The sequence below is a fragment of the Panulirus ornatus genome, chromosome 52 (genome assembly GCF_036320965.1).
Source record: "Panulirus ornatus isolate Po-2019 chromosome 52, ASM3632096v1, whole genome shotgun sequence".
Classification (NCBI taxonomy): Eukaryota; Metazoa; Arthropoda; class Malacostraca; order Decapoda; family Palinuridae; genus Panulirus; species Panulirus ornatus.
In genome coordinates this window covers 16,667,906-16,676,805 of record NC_092275.1, presented here as the reverse complement: position 1 = coordinate 16,676,805, position 8,900 = coordinate 16,667,906, and the positions used below count along the sequence as shown (strand labels likewise).

Here is an 8,900-nt window from a genome sequence, read left to right as displayed (position 1 = left end):
TTTCCAGTACGCAGTACAGCACGTTTTCATGTTCATTGTAAAGTGTAGTTTATATGAGCAAAAATGATCTCATATATTTACATGAAAATTTGGCTTTTGTGCATTGTTGACTACTCAATTGTGGATTGAGTGAATGAAGTCTTTTCGCCCCTTTTGGCGCTACCTAGCTAACGTAAGAAACTGCAGGAAATTATGATATATATATATATATTATGGATGGGGTTGTAAAGGAGGTAAATGCAAGAGTCCTGGAAAGAGGGGCAAGTATGAAGTCTGTTGGGGATGAGAGAGCTTGGGAAGTGAGTCAATTGTTGTTCGCTGATGATACAGCGCTGGTGGCTGATTCATGTGAGAAACTGCAGAAGCTGGTGACTGAGTTTGGTAAAGTGTGTGGAAGAAGAAAGTTGAGAGTAAATGTGAATAAGAGCAAGGTTATTAGGTACAGTAGGGGTGAGGGTCAAGTCAATTGGGAGGTGAGTTTGAATGGAGAAAAACTGGAGGAAGTGAAGTGTTTTAGATATCTGGGAGTGGATCTGTCAGCGGATGGAACCATGGAAGCGGAAGTGGATCATAGGGTGGGGGAGGGGGCGAAAATTTTGGGAGCCTTGAAAAATGTGTGGAAGTCGAGAACATTATCTCGGAAAGCAAAAATGGGTATGTTTGAGGGAATAGTGGTTCCAACAATGCTGTATGGTTGCGAGGCGTGGGCTATGGATAGAGATGTGCGCAGGAGGATGGATGTGCTGGAAATGAGATGTTTGAGGACAATGTGTGGTGTGAGGTGGTTTGATCGAGTAAGTAACGTAAGGGTAAGAGAGATGTGTGGAAATAAAAAGAGCGTGGTCGAGAGAGCAGAAGAGGGTGTTTTGAAATGGTTTGGGCACATGGAGAGAATGAGTGAGGAGAGATTGACCAAGAGGATATATGTGTCGGAGGTGGAGGGAACGAGGAGAAGAGGGAGACCAAATTGGAGGTGGAAAGATGGAGTGAAAAAGATTTTGTGTGATCGGGGCCTGAACATGCAGGAGGGTGAAAGGAGGGCAAGAAATAGAGTGAATTGGAGTCATGTGGTATACAGGGGTTGACGTGCTGTCAGTGGATTGAAGCAAGGCATGTGAAGCGTCTGGGGTAAACCATGGAAAGCTGTGTAGGTATGTATATTTGCGTGTCTGGACGTGTGTATGTACATGTGTATGGGGGGGGGGGGGTTGGGCCATTTCTTTCGATATATATATATATATATATATATATATATATATATATATATGGCACTTGATTCCTCCTGGAAGGAGTTTCACCTCGAACGAGAAGTCTCTGATGAGGCTGTGTTATCAACAGTGGTAGGAAAGGAGTTCAGTGTCTAGGGAATTTTTGATTCAAAATAAGAAATTCTCCATTAAAAGGAGTCCGTCTCATTGACTCTTGGTATAGTGCAGCCTTGAAACAGCAGGAGGCCCATCAAAGGGTTATTAGAATGCACAAATCAGCATAAACAAAGAAATGTGAATACTTGGCATCATTCATTCCATATTAAAGTGTGGAGAAATTTGATCATTAACTCATCAACCTCAAATCTGCCTTCAAATAGTAGAAAAATTGTTGAGAAATGCATTGAAAACTGTATTTAAGACCCAGACATTACTAGTTTAATCAGCCCGCTTCAGGTAACATAAATATCCTTTGAAGAAGAATCATCGGCAAACTTCGTCTTCGAATTCATTAAACATTTGCTCATGTTAATAATGTTGAAGCGGATCAGCACGAGATCATGAGAAACTAGGAAACATAAAACAATGAATATTAAGAATTACGTCTAGGGTAACGGCAGGAGAGGTTGATGGGTTAAGGAACTACGGAAAAAGATATTGATGGGTACCATGTTGGTGAACATATCCCGAATCTAGTGTCTTTGCATAAACTCGTATGCTCTGAATATAAATATATGCACTGTAAAATTGAATATCAAAAGAGCCAAAAATGGCTTCATATTCCTTTTTCCCGAAGGTCGCAATTTATCTACGCTTACAATGCAATGTTTACTTAGTTTTCATGGACACATGAGTGGAGCGTCACCCTGATACTCAAATTCCTCGTCTCCGAAACCTTTACCACTAGTCAATGGTCAGTAAAGATAAACGAAGCTTTGTAGTCCAGCATCTCGAATCATTACACGCAAGTGGTTCGCGCAGCATGACTGGGATACTGCGCACAATTCCGTTGGGCATCATTGTGGCGCAACACTCTGTCGGAGGCAGGACTAAACCAATAACTGGAAACAATCAGTGACTCGGAGTGAATATTGTCTTTGAATTATCTTGAACACTTGAAAGAGATTCGTGTATTCAAGAAGAAAGTGATATCCAACTTGAAAACCTTAATTAATTCTTTAGTTAACCTAAAATCGCAAGTAACCAACCAGCCACTGACGTCACGTTCTTGACGTCACATGTTTCTGACGTCACGACATTCAAATTTCCCGCTCCATCGTCACCTCTTAACGTTCGTCCTCCAGCAGTTCCAAATGGATATATTCACAGAACTTAGTCATGTTAGTATAATTATTGTTATGTTACTCGTACTTCTGACACTTGACTCAATCCTTACATCCTATAGATTAGACATGTACACTTAACGAAACGTTACATAATTATCAAAGCAGGGATTGCAATTTAAATGGACATAAAGAGTGGCTCATGCAATCATATTTTTATGTAACGAAGATTATGCTATGCAAATGTCTTTTAGTGTGTCTTGCATTTTGGCGTTGTTGTTGTTGGGAGGGGGGGTTGCCTTCTCCAGTTGCTATTATTCCTTGCTTGGTGTCTAAGTGCATTTTAAACTTTTATTATACTAAGCTGCAAAACTGAATTTATTCATATTGTATTATTTTTCTTGAATCGATGGTCGTAACTGATAAATAATTACCCAGTTTTTTTTCGAGTATGTCATCTAATTGACTGTGTGATGTACTATCTTTAGATAAGTTGTTTTCCTTCAATTATAAGTTACCAATAACTTTTGGTTATTCATATGCAATTCACAAAGTTCATATTCGTATTTGCAAGTCTCGCCGAACGAGTACCTTGTAAACCTGTTTTTTTTATTATATGTTATAAATTCAAAAGTGCTACTGGAAACTCCATCTGTAATATATCGTTCGGACAGGCTCCCCAATTCACATAATTGAAACTTTTGACATGTTTTACGTGGTGTGATACCCCTTATCTTAGCCAGATAACCGTGGTGATATAACTATCATGGGAAAAAAAATCTTTCAAATGACAGCTAGTACGATATAAACTTCATGAAGGGATGTAAATAAGGTTCAAATTTTCTATATGACGATCGAGATTTTGAACCGAACTACAACGGACATATTATATGTTTCGATGGCATTAGCGATGCTCTTTTGTCAGCGACGTTATTGTTGGTGTATTTCCCTTATGGAGTCTTATTTTTCAGAAATGTCGTCTGCCCTACCAAGGTAAGATTTCAGTAGTCTAATAACTGGTCATTTAACCCTACAGTATATGATATTGATATGATATAATGCCGGAGAGATATTGTATGATGCAGGTGTAGTAACGTGGAGTGAAGGTTTGAGTGGAGTCATGACCGGTGGTGCTTGCAAGCTTTGTTTTCCATTGATGGAGAGGTGATGCAATGTGGGACCCATAGCGTAGACTTTTCAGTAGCTGGTATAGAAGCAGTTAATATAATGCACGAACCTTTAGAACACAAGTGTAAGCCACAAATGATGTATTATGTTCCGGAAGATACATGTGCAGTTTTTGATGTTCAAGTTTTATGAATATTTCCATGTGATGGTTAGATACTGAAGGTAAACAAACTTGCTGAGTCAAATTATGGGGAATTTTTCTGTAAACTTATGGTAAATATTAAGGTATTATTTTTTTGTAGTTACTTGCAATCCTTGCACTAAGTTGATATTGGATTAGTTACTTTTCTTGCAGAATAACAGTTGGACAAAGTTGTTAGGGGAGAAAGAAAATAAACGTATTGGAGTATGACAAAGAAAGTAGCACGTCATTCTGAGACGCCTCTTTCATTTCATTGTTTTGTTCCACCACTCTTCTTGACCTGTAAATTGAAGTTTGACAGCAGCAGTTATTTAGTTCTTCAAGGATTTTTAGATAGTTGTATGTTGGGATTATTGAATTTATACATTTACATAGATATGTATACACCTTAGCTTTGCTTTTTACATGTTTTGAATGTTTAAGTAAAACAAGACTTTTCGAGGGATTTTGGATGTTTCATGCATGCCTTATTGTAGGTGGTGTGGATTGCTTCTACCTTATTCTTTTCAGTGTATGAATGCATTGGATGTTCTTTGAATTCAGATTTTTTACTCATCATCACATCACAGGAAAGAAAAAGAATGAAGACATTGATTATAGCTCCTTAGAGATTCGTGGATGATTCAGTTTGGTGGAAATGTTAATAGGAAGAGAGACAAAAGAAGGAAGAAAATTCTGCAGTTTTATTATACCAGAAAAGAAGGTATAAGTCTCCTTGTGTGGCTGATATCCACACAGAAAGTATGGGAAGCAGCATCCAAAATATGCAAAGGATCTAAGGATTAATTGCATGGATGCATTCAGACTGCTTGTTAGGGCTGTAGTTGAATTGATGACAGTAGAACAGGGAGAGAGCAGCCACATCATGGTAAACAGAAAGGGATGGTTGAAGTTGAAAGATGGAGAATTAAGGAGTTTAAAAGTTATTGATTTCACTGTGGCTAAGAATGAGTTAGAGGAAGAGCTACACCCTTATTTTGTATTGAATTGCACATTTTGTGAACCACATCACATCGCATTACATGTCTCATACAATTAGAATATGGAGTTCTGTTCCTTCTATTGTATTTTCCTCCTCCTATAAGCTTTCTTCCTTAAAGAGTCAGTTCTACAAACATTTGTGGAGCTATGATTAATTTCTACATTCTTTTCCTTTACCATTTTTCTGTTGAGATGGCCTTGATTTGGGTATGTTTTGCCCTTACCATATTGGTCATTTTATATAAAAAAAGACTTCGGTTTAAGTGGTTTAGATGGATATTGGAATAATTGCAACTTGAAATTTTTTTTTTTTTCACTCCATTCAATTTTATGATTTCATTTTTACTGTTGCATTCCTTTCCCTACCCAAAAAAGAAACATGAGCTTAATTTAGCTGAAGCAAAACCTTACCTAGCTTTAGTTTACTTTTGCTCGGTAAGGTTTTCAGAATGATTATCACATCTTCCCCAATCTTGAGAACCCTCCACATTTTGTGAAATGCCCTTAACATTGGGATGGGAGAGGGTAATGCACTAGCTAGATATGGAAATTATTTTCCCCTCAGAAATAACTCATTTTTACCTTTAGAGTCTTGTTAAGTGTCTTTTAGAAAAGTGATAGTAAAATGGATTAATGTAGTGTCGTGCAAGGAAAGTAGAGAACACACATGCACACTGAAATTTACATTTGATGACAATAAACAGTCACACTCAGACAACAAAGATTGATGCTACTTTGGTGTCTAAACCTCTTACATCTGTTCCCTTTGGGAACTCCCTCATGGGGATGGCCACGGCAAAAGAGTCTCCATTATTGGAGAATTCCATTGCTGCTTCTTAATCTTTAGTGCCTCACCCTAAACAGGCCACAGGCTTAGGGCAACTCAAGCACAGTGTTTCCAGAGCCTCCCACTTATGTTTCTAGTGACACCTATCAAATATATCAACCTAATGTTCCTGCTACCTTGCTGATGTGGGAAATGGTGAACATGTGTAAAAGAAAGATTTTTTAAATATGGATATTATTGTATAATAGAAAAAAAAAGGATGTTATTGTGAAAAGATGGATCTTTTGCTTTTATGGCAAAGATGGTATAGTAGTCCCATTGATGTTGTATGGATGCAAGACAAGAATCCTTGATGACAGAGCATGGAAGAGGGTGAATGTATTAGAAATGAAATGTATAAGGATGATATATGGTGTAAGGAGGGTTTATAATGTGTCAAGGATGTTTCATTTTTCTTGAATGATTTCAAAAAGAGATGGGGATTAATTAGCTTGAGGTACTGGTTCAGTTTTTGATTATTGTTTATATTTATTTATTATACTTTATCGCTGTCTCCTGCGTTAGTGAGGTAGCGCAAGGAAACAGATGAAAGAATGGCCCAACCCACCCACATACACATGTATATACATGCACATCCCCACATGCACACATACATGCCTATACATTTCAATGTAGACATATATATACATACACAGACTTATACATATATACACACATACATAATTCATACTTGCTGCTTTTATTCATTCCCGTCACCACCCCACCACACATGAAATGTCTACCCCCTCCTCCCCACAGGTGTGCGATGTAGCGCCAGGAAAAGACCACAAAGGCCACATTCGTTCACACTTAGTCTCTAGCTGTCGTGCATAATGCACCGAAACCACATGTTCCTTTCCACATCCAGGCCCCACAAAACTTTCCATGGTTTACCCCAGACGCTTCACATGTCCTGGTTTAATCCACTGACAGCACGTTGACCCTGGTATATCACCTAGCTCCAATTCACTCTATTCCTTGCATGCCTTTCACCCTCCTGCGTGTTCAGGCCCCGATCACTCAAAATCTTTTTCACTCCATCTTTCCACCTCCAATTTGGTCTCTCACTTCTCCTTGTTCCCTGTGCCTCTGACACATGTATCCTCTTGGTCAGTCTTTCCCCACTCATTCTCTCCATGTGACCAAAACATTTCAAAACACCCTCTTCTTCTCTCTCAACCACACTCTTTTTATTACCACACATCTCTCTTACCCTTTCATTACTTACTCGATCAAACCACCTCACACCACATATTGCCCTCAAACTTCTCATTTCCAACACATCCACCCTCCTCCGCACAACTCTATCTATAGCCCACGCTTCGCAACCATATAACATTGCTGGAACCACTATTCCTTGAAACATGCCCATTTTTGCTTTCCGAGATAATGTTCTCGCCTTCCACACATTTTTCAACGTTCCCAAAACTTTTGCCCTCCCCCCCCTCCTGTGACTCACTCCCTCTTCCATGGTTCCACCCACTGCCAAATCCACTCCCAGATATCTAAAACACTTCACTTCCTCCAGTTTTTCTCCATTCAAACTTACCTCCCAATTGACTTGTCCCTCAACCCTTGCTCTTATTCACATTTACTCTCAGCTTTCTTCTTTCACACACTTTACCAAACTCAGTCACCAGCTTCTGCAGTTTCTCGCCCAAATCAGCCACCTGCGCTGTATCATCAGCGAACAACTGACTCACTTTCCTAGCCCTCTCATCCACAACGGACTGCATACTTGCCCCTCTCCAAAACTTGCATTCATGTACCTAATATTGCTTTTTCAGTATGCACACTAGCATAGGATGTTTTGGAAATTTTTATGAGTTTCAGTGTATGAGAAACTATTCATAGTAACATTGGTATAGTTTCAGTGTATTAGAAACTGTTCACAGTAACATTGGTATAGTTTCAGTGTTTTTATCCGTTGAAACTTTCTTAGCAAAGTCCGATGTTCGCGGTGTGCATTTACATTTAATTTGGTAGATGTTAAGTTATGGTACTTCAGGTTGTATGAGTATTTTTACATTACATATTCATCATGGTTTTCAAGCTTTGTGTTCCTAATATCCCTTTTCTCCATTGGGTGCCCTGTTTAGGTAGGTTCTTTGATAGACATATCTTTTAGTATTAGAATGATTTTGTTCAAGTATTTTTTAGTAAATATTGACTTCATTGTCAAGGAATGGTCATGAGGGTTATATTGAAAGAAGACCATGTGTGTGTGAGTGATTTTCGGAGGCTATATGTACTGGATTCATTTCATGGAATTGGGATGGACCAATAATGCTGATAGATAGATGAAGTTGCAGGTAATTAGAGATGTACATTAGGTTGACAAAAATGAATCACACAATTTGTGAGCTGGTAAAAGAAAAACAGGAAGAATTAAAGATAAGGCAGTTCAAGTCTTAAGATTTCTTATTTACAATGATTCCATGACTAGAGACCATTTCTTAATATTTTTTTCCATTTAATTTTAGCTTATTTTCTCTGCATATGGATGCAGCCAATGTAATTCTAGATATCCTAGTCAAGCACTGCCAATATAATTTTCCATGTAAGATGTTGACCACATTCACTGTGGTTGGGTCATATATGTCCCATTGATATTTTTTTCTGCTTACTGTGATGAGGGTGTTCAAGGGAAAGTCCTTGAGTTATTCGCATTTGCCTTGTTCAACAACCATTAATGCTTGTAGTGGCATTCCAAGCATTGTTATCAGATGCTGCATCCTAAATTTTTTACATAACTTGTCAGTGTACTTGGAAATGTTAAGATGTGTATGAGATGTGTGCCCTTGCATTTTGTGATAGTTTGAAAAGCTGTGACACTCTTACAGGATAAGACATGATAACATTGAAAATCCTAAGTAATTAAATTTATGTATGACAAAAACACTTCCAAAATTATTCCAGATCTCACTGTATGTCTGACAGCACCCTTGGAATAGCTCAAATGCTTAGCGGCAGAGCAGCAAAAACTAAAAGATATGTATCACATAAATATTTGAATAGGTTGAGTTATATATCATTTTCTATAGATATTTTTTTTTTAGTGTTTTAGTTAATGTCAAACCTGATATATTTTTTGAATATTTAAGATTATTTTGCACACAGCATACAGTGGATATCACAACTGCTTTTGTGAAAGGGTCAACTGAATGGCCATTTTGGCATATATACATTATTCAACCACATAACCATGTCTCATATGTTTACCCTATATTCTTTTACCTTTAACTTGGAAATCGCAGTACAGTAACTCCTGT

The 8,900-nt window shown here is 38.0% G+C and overlaps 1 protein-coding gene across 1 annotated transcript in view; it reads left to right on the top strand.

Moving 5' to 3' along the window:
- The first annotated feature begins 2,639 nt into the window (after positions 1–2,639).
- LOC139764992 (ubiquitin carboxyl-terminal hydrolase 20-like) overlaps positions 2,640–8,900 on the top strand; it is a 51,868-nt gene continuing 45,607 nt past the window's right edge. Inside the window, exon 1 of the mRNA XM_071692045.1 lies at positions 2,640–3,484. The gene's annotated coding sequence lies outside the window, so the exon portion shown is untranslated. The remainder of the gene's footprint in view (positions 3,485–8,900) is intronic.